Here is a 23,402-nt window from a genome sequence, read left to right as displayed (position 1 = left end):
TGAGTTCTTTGGTTTTAAACAAGTGGCATACCTGTCTGTCTCATCTACTTTGAATGTTTTTTCCCTTGTTCATAATGTATTTAATTTATCTTTAATCCTGATATGCTTCAATCCTGATATGTTCCTATGTTAATATTGCATCTGGCCTATTAAATGGCCTTTTTTGTGGGATTGTTGTTAAGTGCTTTGATGGTGATCCTCTGTTCCAGCATCTTTGTTGCCTGAAAATGTGGAGTATAACATATGACATACCTAGTATAAAGGGCAGAACTCAAGGACATGTTGCTTGTTGAACCTAGCAGATGAGGAACTATTTAAGTGATTGAGGATGCAGTGTTATGAGGCTACACCTTCTCTGTGCTCCTCTCTTTCCATCCACTTTAGTTTTCTCTATCTTTTACCTTGCAAGCTTATCTCTCTGTAAGGTCGTGTCTACACTAGCCAACTTTGAAATAGCCATGCAAATGGCCATTTCAAAGTTTACTGATGAAGCACTGAAATACATATTCAGTGCCTCATTAGCACGTGGGCGGCCACGGCACTTCAAAATTGATGCGGCTCGCCGCCACACGGCTCATCCAAATGGGGCTCCTTTTCGAAATGACCCTGCCTACTTCGAAGTCCCCTTATTCCTATGAGCAGATGGGAATAAGGGGACTTCAAAGTAGGCGGGGTCCTTTCAAAAAGGAGCCCTGTCTGGACTAGCCGCGTGGCAGTGAGCCTCGTCAATTTCAAAGTGCCGCAGCTGCCCGCATGCTAAAGAGGCGCTGAATATGTATTTCAGCACCTCATTAGTAAACTTCAAAATGGCAATTTGCATGGCCATTTCGAAGTTTTTGGCTAGTGTAGACATAGCCTAAGGGACTTGGAGTCCAGCAGCATGCACTGCAGGTACAGAGGGTCCCCTTTATATATTATGGTTAGGTACCTTGAAGTCGCAATGTCAAGTGAAATGATGTGAACAGGGGAATTTTCCCCCATAAGAATACATGCTCTTTAATATCTCCAGTAATGGAGATTCCACAGCCTCCCTAGGAAATGTATTCCAGCGTTTAACCAACCTGACAGTTAGCAAGTTTTTCCTAATGCCTAATTGAAACCTCCCTTGCTGCAGTTTAAACCTGTTGCTGCTTGTCCTATCCTCACAGGCCAAGAAGAACAATTTTTCTCTCTCCTCCTTTTAACACTCTTTGAGGTACTTGAAAACTGCTATCATGTCCCCTCTAAGTCTTCTCTCCTCTAACTTAAACAAGCCCAGTTCTTTCAGTCTTCCCTCATAGCTCATGTTCTCTAGACCTTTAATCATTCTTGTTGCTCTTCTCCAATTTCTCCACATCTTTTTTAAATTTAGTGCCCAAAACTGGACACAATACTTCAATTGAGGTCTAATCAGTGCTGAGTTGAGTGAAAGAATGACTTCTCATGTCTTGCTCAGAACACCCCTGTTAATGTGTTCCAGAATCTTGGTTTTTTTGCAACAGCATCACACCGTTGACTCACATTTAGCTTGTGGTCTACTATGATCCCTAAATCTCTTTCTGCAGTACTCCTTTCTAGACAGTCCCTTCCCATTCTATATGGATGAAGCTGATTGTTCCTCCCTAAGTGGAGTACTTTGCATTTGTCCTTATTAAACTTCATCCTGCTTACCTCAGACCATTCCTCCAGTTTGAACAGATCATTTTGAATTATGACTCTCTCTCTCCCAGTTTGTTATCATGTGCAAACTTAATAAGTGTACTCTCCATGCCAATATCTATATAGGTGATGAAGATATTGAACAGAACCAGTCCCAAAACAGATCCCTGTGGACTCCACTTGTTATGATCTCCAGCATGACTGTGAACCATTAATAACAGTTATCCAGCCAGTCATGCACCCACCTTATAGTGGCCCCATCTAAGTTGCATTTGCATAGTTTATTGATAAGATCGTATGAGACCATGTCAAATGCCTTACAAAAGTCTAGGTATACCACATCCACCACTTCTCCCTTTTCCACAAGACTTGTTATCCTGTCAAAAAATGCTATCAGATTGGTTTGGCATGATTCGTTCTTTACAAATCCATGCTGGCTTTACCTATATTTTCTTCGACATGGTTGCAAATGAATTCCTTAATTATTTGCTCCATTATCTTTCCCAGCACAGAAGTTAAACTGACTGATCTGTAGTTTCCTAGATTGTTCTTTTTTCCTTTTTTATAGATGGGCACTATGTTTGCCCTTTTCCAGTGTTCTGGAATCTCTCCTGACTTCCAGGACTTTTCAAATATGATAGCTAAAGGCTCAGAAACCTGTATCAGCTCCTTATATGTTCTAGGATGCATTTAATCAGGCCCTAGTGACTTGCAGACATCTAATTTTTCTAAGTAATTTTTAACTTGTTCTTTTTTAATTTTATCCTCAAAACCTACACCCTTCCCACTAGCATGCGTTATGTTAGGCATTTCTGTATCGGCATTCTTGTGAAGACCGAAACAAAGAAGTCATTAAGCACCTCTATTTCCAAGTTTCCTGATACTGTTTCTCCCTCCTCACTGAGTAGCGGGCCTATCCTGTCCTTGGTCATCCTCTTGCTTCTAATATATTTACGGAATGTCTTCTTGTTACCTGTTATGTCTCTAGTGAGTTTGTGCTCATTTTGTGCCTTGGCTTTTCTAATCTTGTCCCTGCATACATGTAAGGGTAGTAAAGTGTTTACCTCGTATTGGCCAAGACTGTAATGTGAATACAACCTAATTGTCTGAAACTCAACCCAGAAAAAAAATAAGGACTGTAGCCTGGAAAAAGGCTTCAGAGATTATTTCTACACACTTGATCAGAGGAGTATGCCAATTAATTGGTGCGGGGATTTTTACCCTAGGAATCTTGTTCAATCCCTGTTTCTAAATGTCCTGGTAACAGTGGTGGCTGAGAGTGACGTATTCTATCTCTGGGCGTTGGAAAGATTGTGAGCTTGTCTTTTGGCTCCTGTGCGTTAACCATCTCTAGACAAGATTGCTGCAGTGTAATCTAGGTGGGGGCTGTACTTGAAAATCATTCAGAAATTTCAGGGTGTGAAAACTGTAGCTTCCTGCTTGCTGAAGTGCTGCACTTCTCCAACCCTGAACAGCACAGGCTATTAATGTGTTTCAAGGAAGTGACTGGCACAAGAGCTTTTTTCCATTAGGAAAACTTAAATTTAGAATTTGCTCTTTCCATTGCTGTGCTGGCCTTAAGGCTAAATTCAATAACTGTCTATTCTTACAGGTCTCATTGTCCTGAGTACCCGCATCTATTTAAAGTCAGTGATAGGCAGGCATTCTTAGTACCTGTGAGAATCAAGCTGTGAGGCTTTGGAGAAACAAATGAATTAAAGAGCTGACAGACCAGGTAAATAGCAGACAAAAAGCTTGCTGTTGGTTTTGCTTTACTTAATAAGTTTGCAAATATTTCTGTCTTGCAGATGCATCTGCACTACCAAATAGACATTTTGCAAACAAATATAATAGAGGAAGGGCAAATAGGTGGACAAGATGCATAATGTCTAAACTGGTGTCCATTCATTGACCTTAGAAAGTATAGGATAGGAACCCAAATTGTGGAGGCTCTTACAGTAGCAACAAGCTGAGTACCTTCACACTTTTGCTTAGTCTGCAAGGCATATCTTCAGCTGCTAAAACAGGGTAATTTTCTTTCTGAAAACTCAATTAACTTGTAATACTTTCCCCACTAAACTTTGCAGTTCTGGTGACCTATGCAGTGCTTTTCTAAATAAATGGATGAAAAAGATGCAGCCAGAAACAGAGCAATTGCCACTTTCTTCTGAACCATCAAAGCTGGCCTCATTCTTGCGTTGCTGCTCTTTAGGCAGGTGCCAGCACATCACAAAGTTCCAGAAAAGTGGACTTGCGCATGTGAAAGTTCTGCTGCCACTGCTGGTCATCTCTGGACTCCATAACAATGTGGTCCCACCAGTGTGTGCTGGTCTCGCGAGTCCAAAACCGCCGCTCCACTGTCAGCAATGCATTCAGGGTAGCCAGCAGCTATGAGTTCTTGGACTGTGGTTGTGAGATTTCCTCTTCAAAACCATCATCATCATCATCATTATGATACTGAACCATCACTGTGCTTTGTAACTGAAGGCAAAATTGTGGGACAGCCTGTGTGGTTGGTGAAACAATGTGTGCTATGAGTTGATGCCAGGTATAGAATGGAGGTCTTCACAACTTAGACTCTTGAATGACAACAAGTTAACAAGACCTCTATTTTACACATTGCACCTCCAACAGCAAATGCTTCTGGTATCATTCTGGGTCCACTACCTACCAACTTAGCAAAACTGATGCTCCTGATTGAATACTCATGATTACTTCCTGTGCCCTTTCTTTTTCCCCAGGACATCTGCCAACCAAACACAGATCAGATCAGTCCCTGCTCAATAGCCTGTGGTTATCTGAACTGTTTTCATGCTGCCCAACAGACAAGGCTTGGGTTACAAAACAGATACTACTTCAGTGCTCCACACACATGACAGTGCAAGTATTTCAGTGGAACACCTGCATTTTTTTAAAAAAAATGTGATATTCAGTGGTAGAAACTGTAGCAGAGGGTGTCAGTGAAGATGTTAATTGAGCAATATAAATTAGTCCACTTCCTACACTTTGTAAAATACAAAAATATATAAAAGGGGAAACCTCCTGCTTGTGTGCTTTCTATAAAGGACAGTGGAGACTACTTCAAAAGACAATGCCAAACACATTTATTAACCTTGAGTTGTTAGTGCACTTCTGAGAGCAACAGACCTGATGTTCAGCTAGGGCAGGAGTCGGCAACCAAAAGAGCAAGAAGAGCCATTGTTTTCAAATTCTTTAAAAAACTCAATAATTCAAGGGCTGCAATGCATCTGAATACGAGATGGTCCTTAACAAATAACAACAGATAATACTTACTGTAACCCCTATGTTAAGAACAGTGCACAAACATATCCTACAATGCATTCCACATATAAAAGGGAGAGTTGTCCAATGTTTCAAGATCACATGTCATTTGCTATTTAGATACGAGTTGTTCATTGTCAGGCTTTTAGACATTCACTGAAATATCGAAAATAAACAGGAGGGTTTTTTTAACTTTGCAACTATAGGGTCAGGAGGCTCAAAGAAGTCCTTCAAGAGCCGCACGTAGCTCCAGAGCCACAGGTTGCAACCCCTGATCTAGGGTTAAATCAGCATAGTGACAATCGATTTCAGTGGAACTGTGCTGATTTACACCAGCTAAGGATCTGGCCCACCTGTTATAACTTCCTTCAGGATCTGCAAAGGGTGCATCATGCATTGGGATCCAAATGATACCCCTTGGAACTGTTGTTCTGTGGCCTTTACTAGTGTTCCCACATTTGTGTGCTGTATCTACCACACTCACAAGTAAATTCCTGACATTTAATGTCTTATATAGAGTTTGCAGGGCATCTCTCCGTTTGGCTCAAGATATTTGGAATTTTATAAGAATAATTAGTGGCCTTTCCTGTCTGTAACGTGTTTTATATTGGCTTTTATTAAAAATATTCTGTTTACATTGCATATCTCGTGGAGAGACAAGATGGGTAAGGAATTTTTTATTGGGCTAAAATGAGCTGTACAGGTTGAACCTCCCTAATCCAGAATTCATTCATCTGGCAACATCTGTAATCGGGCATAATGTCAGTTAGGTGGACAACCATTTGTCATGGGTGTGGCCATGTTTCCCATGGTCCCATAAAGTTTGTTTAGAGCCACCAGTCCTGGCTCTCAGTGTTCTGTGCTGTTATTTAGCTGTAATTTACTCCTAAATGTCTTCTAAGAGCTCAGTAAGCAGTGAAAGTGTTACTAATACTGCTTGACAATATTGACCTCCAATGATCCAGCAGATTCTCTCAGTGAGCACTGGTCAGGTCCTGAAAGTACTGGACGAGAGAGGTTCAACCTATAAAAGCTTTTGAGTTTACAGAAAGCAGAAGAGCCTTCTTTCTTTTCCTTTGCCTCCAGAAATATGTGGGAATTTTTCTCCTGTACGGTAGTTTGCTGATTTGACTGAGAGCCACATAATATACCCTATTGTTTTTAAATTACAACAATTAGAGCAGCATATGGTTTAAATGAGAACAAATTATGTCTGTAAACAAACTTGTTAATACAATGAGAGTGTTTTTCCAGTATAATTTAGTCACGCACAGTCTTATTTCCTGGTTTATATACACACAGTTTATGTATATTTTCTGTAGTGGTAAGTAGAAGATCCTTTCAAAGCTTTTTTTCTACATTGGTTTTATTTTAAAAAAGGAGAATATTTGAAACATAGGATTAAAAAGCCTAAATTGTTTTTTATAAATGTTTTTAAGTCACGTGCTGTAACTTTCTTTCAAGATGTACTAATTCATATTAAAACATGACTGACTTGGACAGTTTTCCAGCAGAGTTTACTTCATGCTAATCTGTTCATTTGAGGGTAAATGAAGAGTTTAATGGTGAAGTGATGTAACCAGAATATATTCTCAAGTGGCGTGTTAGGTTTATCAATCAATGAAAATTGTGCACTTGAGTGTAAGAGCACATCTACCCATGTGATTCTCCCTGCCTCAGCTAATTGGAAACTTTTTTTTCCATCCTATTATCAATACTTGAAAAGCAGTTCACTAAAGTTAATACCTGTTACATAGCACACTTAATAATTAGGTCTTAATGTCCCATTGGCTCTGTTTTCCAGATAGGGAAATTGAGGCTGAGAAAGTTAAAGGGACTTGCCCAAAGTCAACCAGGAATACAAGTCAGGGTCTCCTGAGTCCCAGAGCAATGTTCTAATCATAAGGACATAGTGCATCTGACAGCTGCTTCTATGGATTGCAAAAACTTCGCTGCCAAAGGGTCCTGGACTGGGAAGGGTTCAAGCAGAGAGATGTAGAGGTATAGTTGTAACCTTCTAACTTCTACACAAGAGAGAGTGCCCTCAGGTTCCATTAACTTGAGTGTGTAGGATCATATGCTAAAATAACCAATCTGTGCGCTTCACTCTTGTGGTAAGATCTCTGATACCTGAATGCTCCAGGCCTAGGCAACAAAACAGAACTTTGTGGAGGTGTTTAAATTCGCTACTCGCTGAAGCCCATACTCGTTCCCTTTTCTTCTCCCCTGCACCTCTGAAGCCTGCTTTTGCACACTGTTTCTCCTCCCATGGCCTGCCTCTTCAGTTACAAAGTAGAGGTGGTGTGAAACTGAACATCCCTGTGGGAGAAGGGACATGAGAGAGAGAGAATGTATGGGAACTGGCCCTACCACTATCTTACTGAACAATTTTGGGCAAATCCTACTAGAACTGATTCCACTCAACGGACTACTAACCTGAGTGAGACCCTCACATATATCAGAAAGGGAGCATGTGCTTCACGTCCATGGGCTGTCCTTATGATTTCAGTGAGATAGTTCCTTATCATATTTACAGAGATAGTATATTGCTTTCTTTTAACCAAAGGGTGTATGGCTAGGTCTGGCTGTAGAAGTGTAGAAACTCACTGAATTTGACCAGCTATAGGTCAGATATAATCACTTAATGATTGTTGTTCTATATTTTTGGTACAGGTTCTTTTAATTTTTCTCTTAATTTTCGCTGTGTGTCTTGTCCTGGCTTTCTAATCTTTTTTATAACCATAGAAATACAGAAGACTAGAACTGGAAGGCCGTGTCTACACGTGCCCCAAACTTCGAAATGGCCACGCAAATGGCCGTTTCAAAGTTTACTAATGAAGCGCTGAAATGCATATTCAGCACTTCATTAGCATGCGGGCAGCAGCGGCACTTCGAAATTGACACGGCTTGCCGCCGCGCGTCTCGTCCAGATGGGGCTCCTTTTTGAAAGGACCCCGTCTACTTCAAAGTCCCCTTATTCCCATCAGCTCAGGGACTTCGAAATTGACGCGGCTTGCCGCCGCGCGTCTCGCCCATATGGGGCTCCTTTTCGAAAGGACCCCACCTACTTCGAAGTCCCTGAGCTGATGGGAATAAGGGGACTTCGAAGTAGGTGGGGTCCTTTCGAAAAGGAGCCCCGTCTGGACGAGATGCGCGGCGGCAAGCCACGTCAATTTCGAAGTGCCGCTGCCGCCCGCATGCTAATGAAGCACTGAATATGCATTTCAGCACTTCATTAGTAAACTTCGAAATGGCCATTTGCGTGGCCATTTCGAAGTTTGGGGCATGTGTAGACGTAGCCGAAGAGATTTTGGGAAGTCATTTAGTTTTGCCCCTGGCTTGAAGCAGGATCAACGCCAACTAAATCATCCCAGGCAGGGTTTTGTCAAGACAGGCCTTAAATCTCAAAAAAGGGAAGCAGTGTAATCTCCAATGTAACCAATTGTAGGGCTTCACCACCCTCTTAAACTGGGTCTACACTTGCCCCCAACTTTGAAGGGGGCATGTTAATCAGGGCGACAGGAGATTACTAATGAAGTGCTGCGGTGAATATGCAGCACTTCATTAGGATAATTCCCCCCCATGGCAACTTCGAAGCATCAAACTTCGAAGTGCCTTCATGCATGTAAAGGCATTTTGAAGAGTTAAGGAACTTCGAAGGGCCCATGGCTACATGCATGCCAGCACTTTGAAGCTTCACATTTCGAAGTTGCCACAGGGGAGAATTAGCCTAATGAAGTGCTGCATACTCATTGCAGCACTTCATTAGTAATCTCCCGTCGCCCTGACTAACATGCCCCCTTCGAAGTTGGGGGCAAGTGTAGATGAGCCCCTAGTGAAATAATTTTTCCTAATATCCAACCTATATCTCCCCCAGTGTAGTTTGAGACCAATGCTCCTCTATTCTGTCATCTGCCCCCACTGAGAATAGCCTCACTCCATCCTCTTTGGAACCCACCTTCATTTAGTTGAAAGCTGCTATCAGACATGAAATACACACCATTTTATTTAACTGCATTAATCATTTGATTGTTCATTCTATAGCACACCAGCATCTTCCACAGGATTTACTGTTGGCAGGAGTATGGATTCCATCTGAATAAGCACAACTAGCTTGTAATAGAGCAAATATGTTGATTAGGATTATTTTGTGTTCAGGATTAGCTGCTGGGAGAAGACCAGCCCTATCTCTTCTCCTAGGTCTGATGTTTAAAAAGATAAGTCTAAAGCTCCTGACTCGGCTCTTTGGCCTAGGTCAGAAGCACTTAACAGAATCACAGACAATAGCACTGATGCAGATATGTCTAAAGCGTTGTGTGCAGTTTACAAGGAAAACCTAAATATATTATTGTGTTGCTCATCAAGTACAGAGAAATAAACTACTCACCCCTCGTTAAATGAGTACTTTACTTACGAGTACTTGCTTAAACGAGGGACACACATACCTACCTTTGTTCACCAGATGAGTGAACTCCCCCAGCTAATATGAGCCTTACCCGCTCCCCGCAGCTCCAACCTGCCGCAGCCAGACACCCCTGCAGACCCAAACCACCGCAGTCTGATCTCCCCTCACCAGGCCCACAGACCAAACCCACCACAGCCTGACACCCCTACCGGCTGCGCACACCCAAACCGCCAAAGTCTGATCCCGTTGCCGGCCCTGCAGACCCAACCTGCCGCAGCCTGACTCCCCCACTGGCCCTGCACACCCTAACTGCTGTATTCTGACAACCCTCGCCAGCTCCATAGCCCCAACCCGCCGCAGCCTGAAGCCCCCACCAGCCCTGCACACCCAACCCACCGCAGCCTGACCACCCTGCTGGCCAGTACGCCCACCCTGCAGCAGCCTTAACCCCATCGCTGGCCTGCCCTACGGACCCAACCCACCACAGCCGTAACATCCCCTGTCTACCCCAGGGACCTAACCCGCCACCAGGTTTTAAGCTCCCTCTCGCTCATGGCCCCAAACTGCCCCCAGCCTTTAACCCTCCCCAGACCTGCCCCCAAACCCAAGGTTCGCTTACCTTTCAAAAGCAGTGCCACATGCTGCCATTCCTTTGCTGAGTTAGGAGCACTAGGAACCAATCAGAGACTTACCTGTATTTTAATGGTAATTTAGTGTCCCTCTTATGAGTTTTCGCCTATGAGTAGAAAGTTGGGAACCAATTGTGCTCGTATAGCGAGGGATGAGTGTGCTCTGGTATACACAAATCTTAGTTGGTCATTAATGCAAAGAGTGTGGGGGATGAGTATGATTTGTGACCGCTGAATGTAACCTTCTGGATCCTCTTGAAGAACTGAAAGGAAAGATTTGTCTCTCTACATATCACTATTGCCACCAATCTCTTCAGCAGGAAGGCTGAAGAAATATTCAAATCACAGTTGTGGCACTTGACCTAAGAATTTAGCTCAAGGTAGTTGGAGTCCTAGAAGAGAATGGCTTCTTCCTATTCCTAACATTTCTTACAGTCTTAATATAAGGTTGTGCTGTTTACATACACTATTTTGTTTACATTTTACGTTACATATGTGGACCAGGGGGATGTCACCTTTGCTTAGCAATTGTTCAAATAATGCAACTCTATTTAAGTCCTACTGTGACCACGCTGATTTGAGAAAACCCAAGCGAGTTGTGGGCTCAGCTCACTAGGTCAAAGCCAACTTATACAGCATGCTTGAATAAGGCCTCAGTCTCTGAAACATATAAAGCTGATATGTGGATCTGAATCACATTTTTCCTTAGCACTGCTCTCTTGATTTAGGGGCCAAATCAGGTGCTCCCTTCATATGAGTTTTTTTTTACTGCTAGTCAGTCTCCTGAGAACAAAAAGATTTGGAGAGACAGTTCTCAACAGTGAAAGGAAGTTACTTACCCTTTGTCTGATTATATCACTGCGTTGGACCCCCATTCTGCTGTCCTACTTCTCAGTTCTTTGGAGCCATTTGTGGTCACTTGGAATAATGGATCCTGAGAGCAGTTTATTGCTGTTGTCCATTTCGTAGCTGTGCAATGATCGCTGGTGCCCAGGAGGCAGAATGCATACCCATTCCTTGGTTGTCACAATCTATGTGACTTTGTCAAGGTACCTGTTCCATTACACACAAGGTCAACAGGTCAGATCCTCAGCTCATGAGGACAGTCAATGAAGCTATGATGATTTAGATCCTATTAGGGAGTGGTTCATTATATATGGAGAAGCAATGCACTAACAACTCTCATTACAGGTGAATAAATCATTTTTGGCATAAAAGCATGATTCAGTTAGATTGTAGGAAGGCTGGTTGGAGACCATCTATCAGTACACCTACCAAGAAACACATACTGCAGCTCTTCTGACAGATCTTGTCCTTACAAAGGAACACATGCTGTGCGTAGCCCTTATTATGAAAAAGCAATGGGAGTTCACTTGCAGATCAAGGGCGTTATATGGCTCAATGAAAGACTGATAAATCTAGCATATATATTACTGTTGCTCTTTGTAAAAGAGGGTATAATAAAGATTGGTGTTTTATAGCACAGTGCTTGAAAATGTGTGGTTTCCCTACCCAGGGAGAGAGAAGCTGTAGGTACAGTAGAAAAACAGGGAAAATCATAGCTGATATCTAGCAAAATCTTGGTATGCAGTGAAGAATTTGCCTTTTGCAGCTTTTATGTTCTATTTCTGAAAGCAGATCATTGCTATAAAGAAGATGTATTTATCAATTTTAAAAGGTCTTGGCCCATCACAGCTAGTGTTAGACTTGGAATATAGCTTTTGTTGCCAAGGTGACAAACACTTATAAATATAACACATCTTCTAATGTGCTTTTAACTTACTATTTTATGGCTTTAAAATCAGATACCATTAGCAAATATATTAGGTAATTTTGCTGAAAGACCATTTTCTACTAACACTTTTTTGTTACTTTTCCCCAGATATTTCAGTAAATGTCTGTTGTGACATTCCAGTCCAGCTAGGCTTCTAAGGTATAAGAATACATACAGTACATCTGCTAAAGATTAACATATTACCTTAGGTTTTTTTACTTTTTGTATTGATCCTTACAAAATGCATTTTAAAACATTTAGTGTCAGATCCTACAGTCTTTACTGGGGTAAAGTCAATAGGAATTTTGACTGAAAAATGACAGCAAGACTGACCAGATGTGTATTAGTGAATTGTTCCTATATATATTTACTGTATCCCCCACCCCCTTTTTTGACATATAGCTTAGGGATGTGGTTGAGAACATACAAACCAATGGCACAAATTTATAGTGAAGTCCATTCTAACAACAAACACCACCTATTTTTTCCCCCGTGGATGTTGCTAGGAAAACATTTACCACCTGAACAGCACTTGGTACTTTTAGGGAATTAATGAAGTGTTTAGTGCATACAAAGGGTTTCAATCATGTCACTGGCATAGTAGGGATTTTATATGAGATGTTTGTTGTATAAAGTGAGGTACTTGTGTATATTTGGTAGGAATCCAAAAAAAGTGCCTTCCAAATGCAGTTTAATTCTAAATAGTTGTAGCTACTTTGCCAGGAGCAACTGGAGTTGAAAGCAACACAGCATGGGATTTTTCTTCCAAAGGCACGTCGGTATATTTAGTGCTGAAGGAATCAGGTGAAGGTGGAACCAGTGAAGTAGAAAACGCCTGAGCAAATGACTCCAAGTTTGGAGGCACTAGTGCAGGCAAACGCTCTTGACAACGCTCCTGAAAGGCGGCCGTTCAATCATGAGGGCACAGCTCCGCAGGACTGAGTTTAATAGCGCCAGGGGTCGGCTTCTCTGGCAGCTCTGCAAAGGCAGGAGTCAGAACCGCCCTAAGAGCCTCTGCATTTCGCCCCCCGGCCATTGCACTCTCCTACCACGATCCCAAAGGCTGTCGCCGCAGACAGCTGCCGAGGGCGGAAGTGCCCAGCAGCGGGGCTCGCTCTTGTCGGTGCAAACGGAGGAGCCGCTATCACCCAGCGAGTGGCCATCTCAGCTGAGGCTGCCAGCCGTGGGAACGAGCGGAAACTGGCTCCCAGCCCCACGGCGTCGGCGGCGCCGGGAAGCTGGCTCCCCTCTCTCCTCCGCCCTCTCCCCGGCCCACGCCCCTCGCCTTCACGTGTCCCGGGAGCTGCCCATGCGCCGGGGATCGCGGCCTCGCCCCGCCCGGCCCGACTGGCATCCGGCGCGGCTAGGCGGGGGGCGCGGCGCGTGCCGGCCCGGCTGGTGTCTTCTCACGCGCTCCCGGCCCTGACTGAGACAGGCCGGCGGGGGGGTGGTGTGTGTGTCATGGCAACCGGCGAACGTGGCCGGGGCGAGCCGGGTGGGGGGATCTTCTTCTTCGGGCTCCGTCAACAGGTGCTTGTCAGCTAGACCCGCCTGGAGAGCCCAGTCTCCAGCGTTCAGTAAAACGGGGGCTCCCGGGGATGTGTGTTTCCTCTGGGGACATCCTGGCGCGGCCCAGGAACCACCAGAGATGTAGTGGGAAGCCCGGAAACACAGGTACCAGTTTGCATTAAGGGTACCCACAAACACCCCCCCTTTGGTCCCTCTCGCCACCCTCCTGCCCGTTCAGATGGATCTGCACCTATAGGACCCTACTGCGGCCAGTTGCACTGGGAGGTGACCCCCAACAACCTGGCAGAAGCCACGACGTGCCAAGGTGCAGGGCTGCTCCTGCTCTCCCGCCAGCCCTGAGGGCGCTGACAATCAGGCTACCAGCCGCAAGGCCTGGTGCTGCACCACCCTGGTAAGGATCGCCCTGAAAATAAAGGTGCCCAATGGCTGAGCAAAGGCTGGACTCTGCAACCCTGAGAGGAGACCACTTCTCCCACCTGGCCACAGGAGGTGGCTGCTGCTGGGGAGGGGGCTGGTGACAGAACCGAACAACTGTTTCTGATCCTCAGTTTCTTAATTGTGTCAGAGATGGCAGTCACCAGGGATCAGGTGTGCCTATGGTAGGAATTTGTCAGCGTTGATTCCAGAGCCTGAACCATCCAGGAGAGGCCTTTCAGGCCTGTACATTAAATTGCCTGGTAAAGTTGATAGGTAGGCAGGGAACTGAGGAGAACTTCATTGTGTGTTTACAAAGAGCTGGTTTTAAGGGAGCTCCCCACAAGCAGGATTGTGTGTGTGTTTCTCACCCCCCCCCCACCATTCCACTGGTCTTTTCATTCAGTGTAGTTATCTGTCATGAAGAATTTAAGTTTCATATTTTCGTCTGTCAGTTGTGAAAAGGCCTGTCAGTTGAAGCTTACACTACAGTTTGCCAAAAGGTCTATAGCCCACAGTGACAATACAATCTTATATTTGTGCTTCCAGGCTCCAGATAATCCCTTCACTTTCCTCCTCAGCAGTCTAGTTATGATCAGGTTTGAATTGCATATTTGGGGAGGGAGGGTTAATCCAGATTTTGCTGATAAATGCTATCAGCAGGAATGAAATGAAATATAGCAAGGTTTAGCTCATATTACCAGCATCCAGCCTGCTCTGGGAGTTTCATGCTTGTTATAGAGACAGTATTCATATTAAACAGTTTAATGTCTATAGTCCCAGGAAGTAGGCAGAAACACTAATACTGGCTTTTACCTCCTTTCTTGTTTTGCCATCCCTGAAACTGTGGATGTTTTTGACTTTGGCTTTGAAAATCAAATTAAAGAAACAAAGCCCATGGTTATACATCACCACACAATTGTATTCATGCTCAAAAATGGTCAAGAAATGGTTGTATATCATGAAAGGAAGGAAGTGCCATTATTGATTCACAAAGTACCCTGTCAGAAACTAAATCCTTTCACATTTCATTTGCAGCCACATACTATTTGTTTGCAGAACTACATATATATATATATGTACAATGAAAAGGTGGTCACTAAACACCTCATTCTAAGTTACATTTTATATAGGAGCTCCCTGGAAAAATGGTGGGAGAGGATAATCATTTCTCGATATGACTTTAGAACTGAACAATAAGCTTTGATTCTGACACCCAAGAAGCATCACAATGAGAAATAAAATTGCTTCTAAAGCTAGACTGCTTCAGCTGAGGACTGTGGTGATGCAGAGAACATGTACCTAGTTTAAACGATAGCAAGCTTGTTTGTTAGAAATCATTTGCGTTTAAACGATAGCAAACTTGTTTGTTAGAAATCGTTTGCACACCTGTAATACAATCATTTGTTTAACTCACTAAGGGATTTTTAATTACCTAATTTATAACTAGTTATTATTCAATTATGTATTTTCTGCTAGTAGCAAGATTCTGTTATGAAATAACTTTGCATTCCCTCCACCCCTTTTTAAGACATCACTCTCTGTGGAATATTCCAAATATTTTTCCATTGAATTTACTAGCATTAGAAAGTTGTCATTTTTTCAGTGTCCCTATAATTATCTTTTGCAAATTGACTTTAGAATATTATTTCTGTCATGAAGAGAAGGTGACAAGGCTTTAACTTAAATTGATTCTTATCAGGAGAATAAGGAAAGCTACAAGACAAGGGCTACGTCTACACTAGCCCCTTCCTTTCAGAAGGGGCACGGTAATGAGCACGTTAGAAGATGCTAATGGGGCCCTTCTATGAATATGCAGCACCTTATTAGCATAATAGTGGCCACGTGTGATTCGAAAACCCATTTAGTTATAGGAAGAAGGGGGTTTTGAAGTCCAGGGGGTCCTTTCAAAAGGCCCCCATCTACACAGGCGGCCTGCAATTCAAAAGTTATGCTAATGAGGGGCTGCATATTCATGGTGGCACCTCATTAACGTCTTCTCAACTCACTCATTACCATACCCCTTCTGAAAGGAGGGGGCTATTGTAGACACGGCCAATATGGGAAATGAAAGTGTCTTAAGACCCTATTCTGCAAACATTTATATATGTACTTAATGTGGAGTCTCATTCGCTGACAGTGCTCACATACTCAAAGTTCAGCGTATGTGAAAGTGGTGGGGGAAGAACAGAGCCTAAAAAGATTATACTGTTAAAACACAGAGAATTAAACTTGCCAACTCTCTCAAGGCTCTTGTGGAGATTTAAAGGGCCTGGGGCTTCAGTCTCTATTGCTGCTGGATCTCAGGGCCTTTTTGAATTGCTGGGCCATGGAGTAGTTGTCCTCCCTCTGATGGCTGGCCTGACTTCACCCATCTTCTCTCACAAATATCCTGGGACCAACATGGCTACAACAACACTGCAAGATTACCTCACATAGAACATTTTGGGTTTTTCTACAATACTACTACTACTAATGTCATTGGTGGTTGAGTATGTATTGGATGGCTGACATTTAGTTATTAAATCCATATACCACTTGTGCACCTTAGAGCCCTTGATTCCTTTGCCCTGGGACTGTCCAAATAACAAATCTTGTGTGAGGAACATAGAATTAATTTTCACCTGTGAATCAAGAAGGTAATTAAGTCTCCTGGACAACAAAGGATTGTAGTTGCTGTATTGTACGATTTTGGGGTGATTATTTAGCACATTTTTGACTCCACAGAGCTCTATATTGCTTCTGGATTCCAGTGGAATGTTTTACTTAAGCCTACCTTAGTTGTTCCTCATTTTGCTTCCCCCTGGCTCTTCTGGCACTCTTGTTCATTATTTGCAGGTTGGCTAACTCAGTTGGAGGGAGATGAGTGACCCGATGCAGATCTCTTTCTTTCTGGTTTTGGTCTTGTCTTCACACGCAAGTTGAGCTAATTTAACTAAATCAGTGTAGAAACTTGATGAGGTTAAACCCATGTTTCCTTCTTGGGAGGCCTCTCCTAAATCAATATTAGAGTGGTCACAGAAGATGGTGGTCATGGGGTGAGCCTGATTTAACATAATTGGTTTATAAATACCTTAATTCTATTGATTCTATCTTTGATCAAAGGCAAAGCTTTTCTTATATCTTGCCTTTCTGCTCTTCCTATTCCAGTTTTCCCCATCTTCCTCTGTCTGCTTCCAATATTTTACAAATTTGATTTTTACTTGTTGTCATGTTTTCTATCCGAGAAAAAGTGATTTGGGCCACCATAGGGGTATATAACATCATTTCCATCCAACACACTTATAAGGACTTCACCATTTTGTTTCTATTTTGTTCCTAATTTTGTTTCATTCCTATTTTGTTTCAGGAAGAAGGGTTCTTTCGAAGATGGGGTTTACTTTCAAAAGAGCTCCATCTACAGTGCTTTTTTTCGCTCTTTCAAAGGAGAAAATGCGAATGAGGTGCCAGGTATGTAACTGATGCCCCATTTGCATTTTTTATTTTCTTCATTTGCATGCCTGACGAATGATGAATGCAAGTGTAGACACAGCTCTAGTGTATTCAAGTGTTTACAGTCACATTAGCATTCATTTTGAGAATTCAGTGTTTTCCTATGCAAGTATGTAAACATATTTGTAAGAAGATTAAAGCTTGCGACCAAATATTCGGATTAAGATTCTAGTGAATTTGCAAACTTTTTTGTATAGGGTTGCAGTGACAAACTTTGAAGTATATGCTTTTCTTGGACCTTCAAAAGTCACTGTTTTTGTGCTTTCACCAAACCATTAGACTTATTGATATCCATTGCAGACAAAATGATATGTAACTTCAGAGAGAGGTGGGAATAGTGAAATGAAGATTGCAAATAGGCCCTGAATGAGAAAACAGTTAAAATGACTTTGTACTCAGTGTTTTATTGCATTCTGTCTCCTTGCAACCATTTAGTATCTCTCTACAGTAAACACTTTTTTTCCTGTTACAAACATTTTGGAATATCTGTGCACAGCACATAGGGAAGTATAAAAGTAATGCTTTACATGTGCTAAGTATACATTTGTCTCAGTTCAGAATGTATTCAAACCATAAGTATACAGGTTCCATGCATTTTGACTTCTTCCAACTTTCATCATGGTCTAACTCTCAAGTGAACCCTGGGGGTAGGTTTATATAATGATAACCTACCTCATTTTCTCTCCCCACAAGTTTACCTGGAAATGCTTAGAGAATTGTATTCAAACAACTCAGTCCTATAACTTTTTCTTCTTTCTTTTTTAGGTTCTGTTTTCCATGTGCAGCATATAAAAGAAAAGGGATTTCCCCTTACACCAATTAAAAACAAAATCTCACATCTCCTTTCTTCCCCCTCAACAAGGAGTTAACCCCCTGCTGATCTCCCCTCAGGGTGTCTCTGAAGTCCCACAGGTGGGACTGCTGCAGCCTTAATGAGAATGAATCAGCATTGATCTTCCAACAGATAAACACACATCTTTTATTCCAGCCACCTGGCCCTTCACCTATCAGAGCAGAAAATGTAGCTTATACAATCTATGGCATGGTTTGGTTGGGTTTCCCCTCTCTCTTTCAGGATTTCCCTGTAGTATTTTTGTAAACAAACACTGGTAGGACAGTACCAAATATGTGAAGGTCTCATTTGTTAATGTGTAGTAACTAAAATGCTTTATGTCTTCAAACTATCCTATTGTGAATATTGGAATTTTCTTCTTTGCTATTATGCTTAGCAGGATGCCTCATATAGAAGCTGTGATATTGTTTTATTATATTTAGGTCATTTGCATAAGTTTTCTCAGCCTTGCAATGACTGCTTTCCTGGTGCTCCATGCTTGGAATGTGGACACTGCAGAATTGGATAGAAATAGAGAGATCCTCACATCAGTATACATTTATTTGTAATTAAATATGAGGCTACATCTACACTGCCTTAGAAAATGGACCCACTTAGGGTTGGTCTTTCAGGGATCAATTTCACATGCCTGGTATAGACATGATAAATTGATCTTTCAGGAATCACAGTTCACCCCGTACATCTCACAAGACATGAAGAATAAGAAGTCAATGGGAGAGACTCAATGTATCTGCCGTTGGCTAACTAGGCTGTCTCTACTGGGGAAGGTCGACTGTCCAGTCGACCTTCCCCAGTAGAGACAGCCAAGTTAGCTGAGTGGAGATACATTGATTCTAGCTACACAATTGCTGTAGCTAGAATTGCATATCTGCGGTTGACTCCCTTTCCCTAGTATAGACATAGCCTCATTGTCTTGGCAAAACACGAAGTGCGTATGTACATATTTTTAGTCAAAATTCAGATTGTTTTTGTCTATGCCTATTCAAGAATTTCAATACCTCAATAAAATATTTTGTTACCCCTTCACTAATGTGCATTTGTTCATATCATTACCCAGTTAGCACATGCTTAAGAACAAGTAGCAAGAAGTATATAAAATCTTGAGAAGCCTAGTGGAAGGAGAATAGAAATACCCCACTAACCAGAATTCCTTTCACAGTGATACTCATGCAGGGACTATGCCCTGTCCAGTCTCTACCTCAGTATTACACAAGTGCCTCTTCCTGACCCATCTTCACCTTCATCTCTGCAATGCAAGCAAGTACATTCATGTTGCCTTAAAATCTTCCAGTCCTTCAGGGTGGTTTTTGCATCTGGGGGAGAATGTCACTGAATAATAGGGAACTTCTGGAGGTTTGCTTTGATTTAAATGCAGCCTTTCAGGAGAGCCCATGGATTTCTAGGGCTCCAGAACTGTAACCCAGCTGTTCCTCAGCCCTTCTGCTGGTTCTACACAGCTGAATGGGACTGGGGGGAATTCCTAGGAGATCATGACCTTTTTAAATAACAAGATAGAAATCACAGATCTGATGACCACCTAACATACAAACTGACAAGCAGACAGCCTTAAAGGAGCAGTATGTATTTGCTGCTGTCCATTCTGTAACCATGTGGAAAAGGAAGAATAAGGAGATCAAATATTTGTAAGCTGTTATATGTAATATAGCTTTGTGTACTTTTATACTAAATCCACTGCAGAGGAAAATCTTCCTGCAATCACCAGTAGTACATAGGACTGGTTTTTTCTGTAGCGGGGAAATCTGTATCAGATGGTTATACAGATACATTAGCAACATATATGCAGTTTACTCCAGTTTGAAACCAAGGAAAGCAGCAGAACACCAAACCTATTAAACTGGGGCGCTGAATCTATAAAGGGGAGCTACTTTCGCGTATTCCTATCTCCTCTGTCTGGTAACACAGCTGTATGGTACAGAGGATTCATTTCTGCATGTCATTCACGTAAACTCAGTTTTCTAAGTATCATGTATTGTATTTGATTACTGGACAGGCCTGTGCTAATTTTACTTAATGTACCATTTACAGCATTGTAAACAACACATGGACTCACTTATATTTTCATTATCCAACACTTTTCTCATAAGGTGTCATCTTTCTAGTGGCCTTGGAGAAATATACCCATCCTCTTTCTTGATGCAGTAGCAGCAAACTGTAACTTGGTGAGTTGTATAACCACACAAATTATTTCCTGTCTAGCTAATGGGAGGTGGAAAGAGAGAGAAATAACAAATAAGAATAAATTAATCAGTGGGGCTGCATGGCTCAATGCCTTGCTAGCAGAATACAGAGCTTTTCACCACCAGCTGTTCAGATACTAATAGTGAAGAACTCATCATAAATCTCTCTTAGGTTCATATCAATGCAAATGATCAAAATAATTAGCATATAATTGGTGGTGACCAGGCCAGGTCTTACTGGGCAAGCATCTGCATTGCAAATATTACTGTATGTGTTATTAGACAGTTTCAGCAGATTGGCCAACGATGTTAGTGTGAAGACTGAATTTATTTCTCATCCTTGCAGACAGTTGTCTCCAGGTCAGGGTTGAGACAGATGTTTTTCCTGGTACGGTGGAAAAACCTATATTCCCAAGGATATCTGGGTGTCTGAGGCTTGGTCTACACTAGGAGATGAGGTCAAATTTAAGTGACTTAGGTTGAATTTCTATGGAATCCATCACACAACAGGGTCCATTCTGTTGACTTTAAGGGCTCTTAAGATTGAGTTCTGTCCTCCTGCTTTTCATGAAGAGTAGCACCTGACATCCTTAGCCTCCTGGATGTGTCCCAGAGTGCCCCAGTGTGATCACTCCGGCCACGACTTTCAGCTCTGCTGCTCTCCAGCTGTGCAGCAAATAGCCCTGGAAAATTTGAATTTAATTTCCTGTTTGGCCAGCATGATGAGGGGAACAGGCAGCATATTTCAGAAGTACATCTGGCCATGAATCCCCAGGGTCACAGATGAGCTCCAGCCTGCAATGTGCAAGAGATCCAGAACCTCATTGGTGTGTGTTAGGATGAATCTCTTCTGCTGAAACTGCGAAGCAGCAAAATAAAATAAAAATAAAAAAATGCAGACCAATTCATGCTACTATCTCACGGGACATGGAGAAAAAAGGATACACCAGGGATGCCCAGCATTGCTTCATGAAAGTAAAGGAACTCAGATAGGCATACCAGAAGACAAAGAAAGCCAATGGACATTCTGGATCATCACCTCAAATGTGCCACTTTTATGAGCAGCTGAATGGGATTCTAGGGGGGACCAAACAGTCTGTGGACACCTCTAAAAAGATGCCTCAGGCAGCCTCTGGCAAGATCGGGGAAGACACGGTGGATAATGAAGTGGACAACAACAGTGGTCAGCTGGTGAATGAAGCAGCTGACGTCGCCAACAGCCAGGAACTTTTTACAATGCTGCATCTCATCCCCTCCTCCCAGGATACTTCACAGCTGGATGCTGATCGCAGGGAGGGCACCTCTGGTTTGTTCTCATTTTTAATCATGTCACAAGTGGGCTAAGGCAATTTGGTGTGATCTGTGGTAGCCACTGTCTCTAAACAGCCTGGGGCCCCCCAGAACAACTTGTTAATATGTGAGGACAGAGTGCCAATACTCCTTGCCCATTTCTCTAAAGCTCTCAGACAAGTATTTTTTAATTCTTCTTAAGAGATTTTTGGAGAGCCCTGCATTATTCTGATCTTCTTGATAGGACACCTCTCCATCCCAAGCCCTCCCTAAGTAATCTGGAGTCAGGGTGCCACAGAGCAGTGCAGCATTAACAATCAGCCCTTGGCCCACTGCCCACATTAAGTCAGCAGCCATTCCTTATCAAAATGTGTCTCTGTCACTTATCAATCTTTGTTATTCTAAGGAGACTAATATCTCTTTGTGACCTAGAGGAAGCAGGGAAGGAGCGTTAAGCTACTATATGATAACACAAGTTGCTCACCATGCCTGGACCATCCCCATCCCTCTCCTGGGCTGTTGGAGGAAGGAAAATTTTCACTGTCACAGCCAAGTGGTCAGGGAGGGGAGACCATGCGGTGATGGAAAGATCCAGGCACAAGAAGTGACCAGCACTGCCACTGACCCTAGTGCCCCCTCCCCAACTCCCATCTGCTTGCAGACTTCACAGATGCAGAAACTTCTTTTGTAATCACAGGCTTGAATCTGTGCCCCAGCATGGCTGGAAGTGAGCAGAGTGAAGCAGGTCCTTTACGAACTCTGTGTAGTGCCTGCTGCACGGAGGATGCTTAAAAGGCAAAATTTGCCCCTGCATGGAATGCATCCCTAGTGTGTTTCACAGAGATTCTTTCATGATACTCCTTTTTGTGTTGTTAAATTTATCTATAGTAGATGTATCTCCTTAATATCTGCTCTTCACGTATGTTTTGTTGCAGTGTGCCCCACACGATGTTCTTTGATCACGTTTCCCTTCCTGCCCTCCCCCCGACCCCCCAGCAGCTGGTAGACTGGCCCAGGTCCACAGGAGAATATAAGCATGGGATTATATGTCATAGAACACATGGAAGCTACCCATATGTACAGAGCACACTTAAATGGATGGAGGAGAACCATGCTGGAGAAGAGGTGAGCTGATGGGAAAAAAGGAGAGCACACAGACAGCATGAATTGGAGATGCAGAAGGAAATGTTGTAGCTGATGAGGCAGCAAACAGAGGGTCTGTGGTACCTGGAACAGGAGCACAGAGCTCCACTGCAGCCCATGGTGAACCACTTGCCTGCCTCACAATGTTCACTAACATCCCCTCCTTGGCACTCCAGAATGTAGACTGGGGAGTCAAAGGCAGCCTTGCATTCCACGCCCAGGGATGAGAGCAGAAGGCTGGCATTCTCCCACATGTCATGGCAAAATGTCCCTGCTTACCCACCCACAAAATGTCTGCCATGAACTCCTTTAGTATCCCCTGAATAAAATTGATTAAGCTCACAAAACTAGTGTCTTCATTGCTTATGTTGTATGAGGGTGAGGAGGAGCTTTACAGGTTTACAGGCAAATACATGTAATTCAGGGAGGACCTCCTTAAGAGCAACAGACATGACGATCATGTTGCTGTCTGGTCATTCATAAAGCTGTTTTTCAAAACATCCCTAATGAGCAATGCCATGTGCTGTGGTCTCCTTATTGCATGGGATCTGGCTGCTTGCAGTTAATGGCTAGGTGATCTGCCTCGCCTCACGCAGCAGGCTGCCACCACGAGAGGAATGTTGCCGGCACTGCTGTCTAACTGAGTCAGGGGCCTCCTGAACCTGCCTTTTAAATGACCAAATGCACATTCTACTCCCATTCTACACTCACTCATCCTGTAGTTGAACAGCTCCTTACTGCAGTCCAGGCTGCC

At 43.0% G+C, this 23,402-nt stretch overlaps 1 long non-coding RNA gene across 1 annotated transcript; it reads left to right on the top strand.

Moving 5' to 3' along the window:
• Positions 1–13,110: 13,110 nt before the first annotated feature.
• Positions 13,111–18,925, top strand: LOC142008884 (uncharacterized). The gene is made up of 3 exons (XR_012644256.1): positions 13,111–13,402; positions 17,022–17,122; positions 17,930–18,925. It is a non-coding gene; the product is annotated as an uncharacterized LOC142008884 (long non-coding RNA).
• Positions 18,926–23,402: the final 4,477 nt, after the last annotated feature.

The sequence above is a fragment of the Carettochelys insculpta genome, chromosome 2, assembly GCF_033958435.1.
Source record: "Carettochelys insculpta isolate YL-2023 chromosome 2, ASM3395843v1, whole genome shotgun sequence".
Lineage (NCBI taxonomy): Eukaryota > Metazoa > Chordata > Testudines > Carettochelyidae > Carettochelys > Carettochelys insculpta.
Note: the sequence above shows the minus strand (reverse complement) of the source record. Positions and strands in the feature narration are given on the sequence as shown.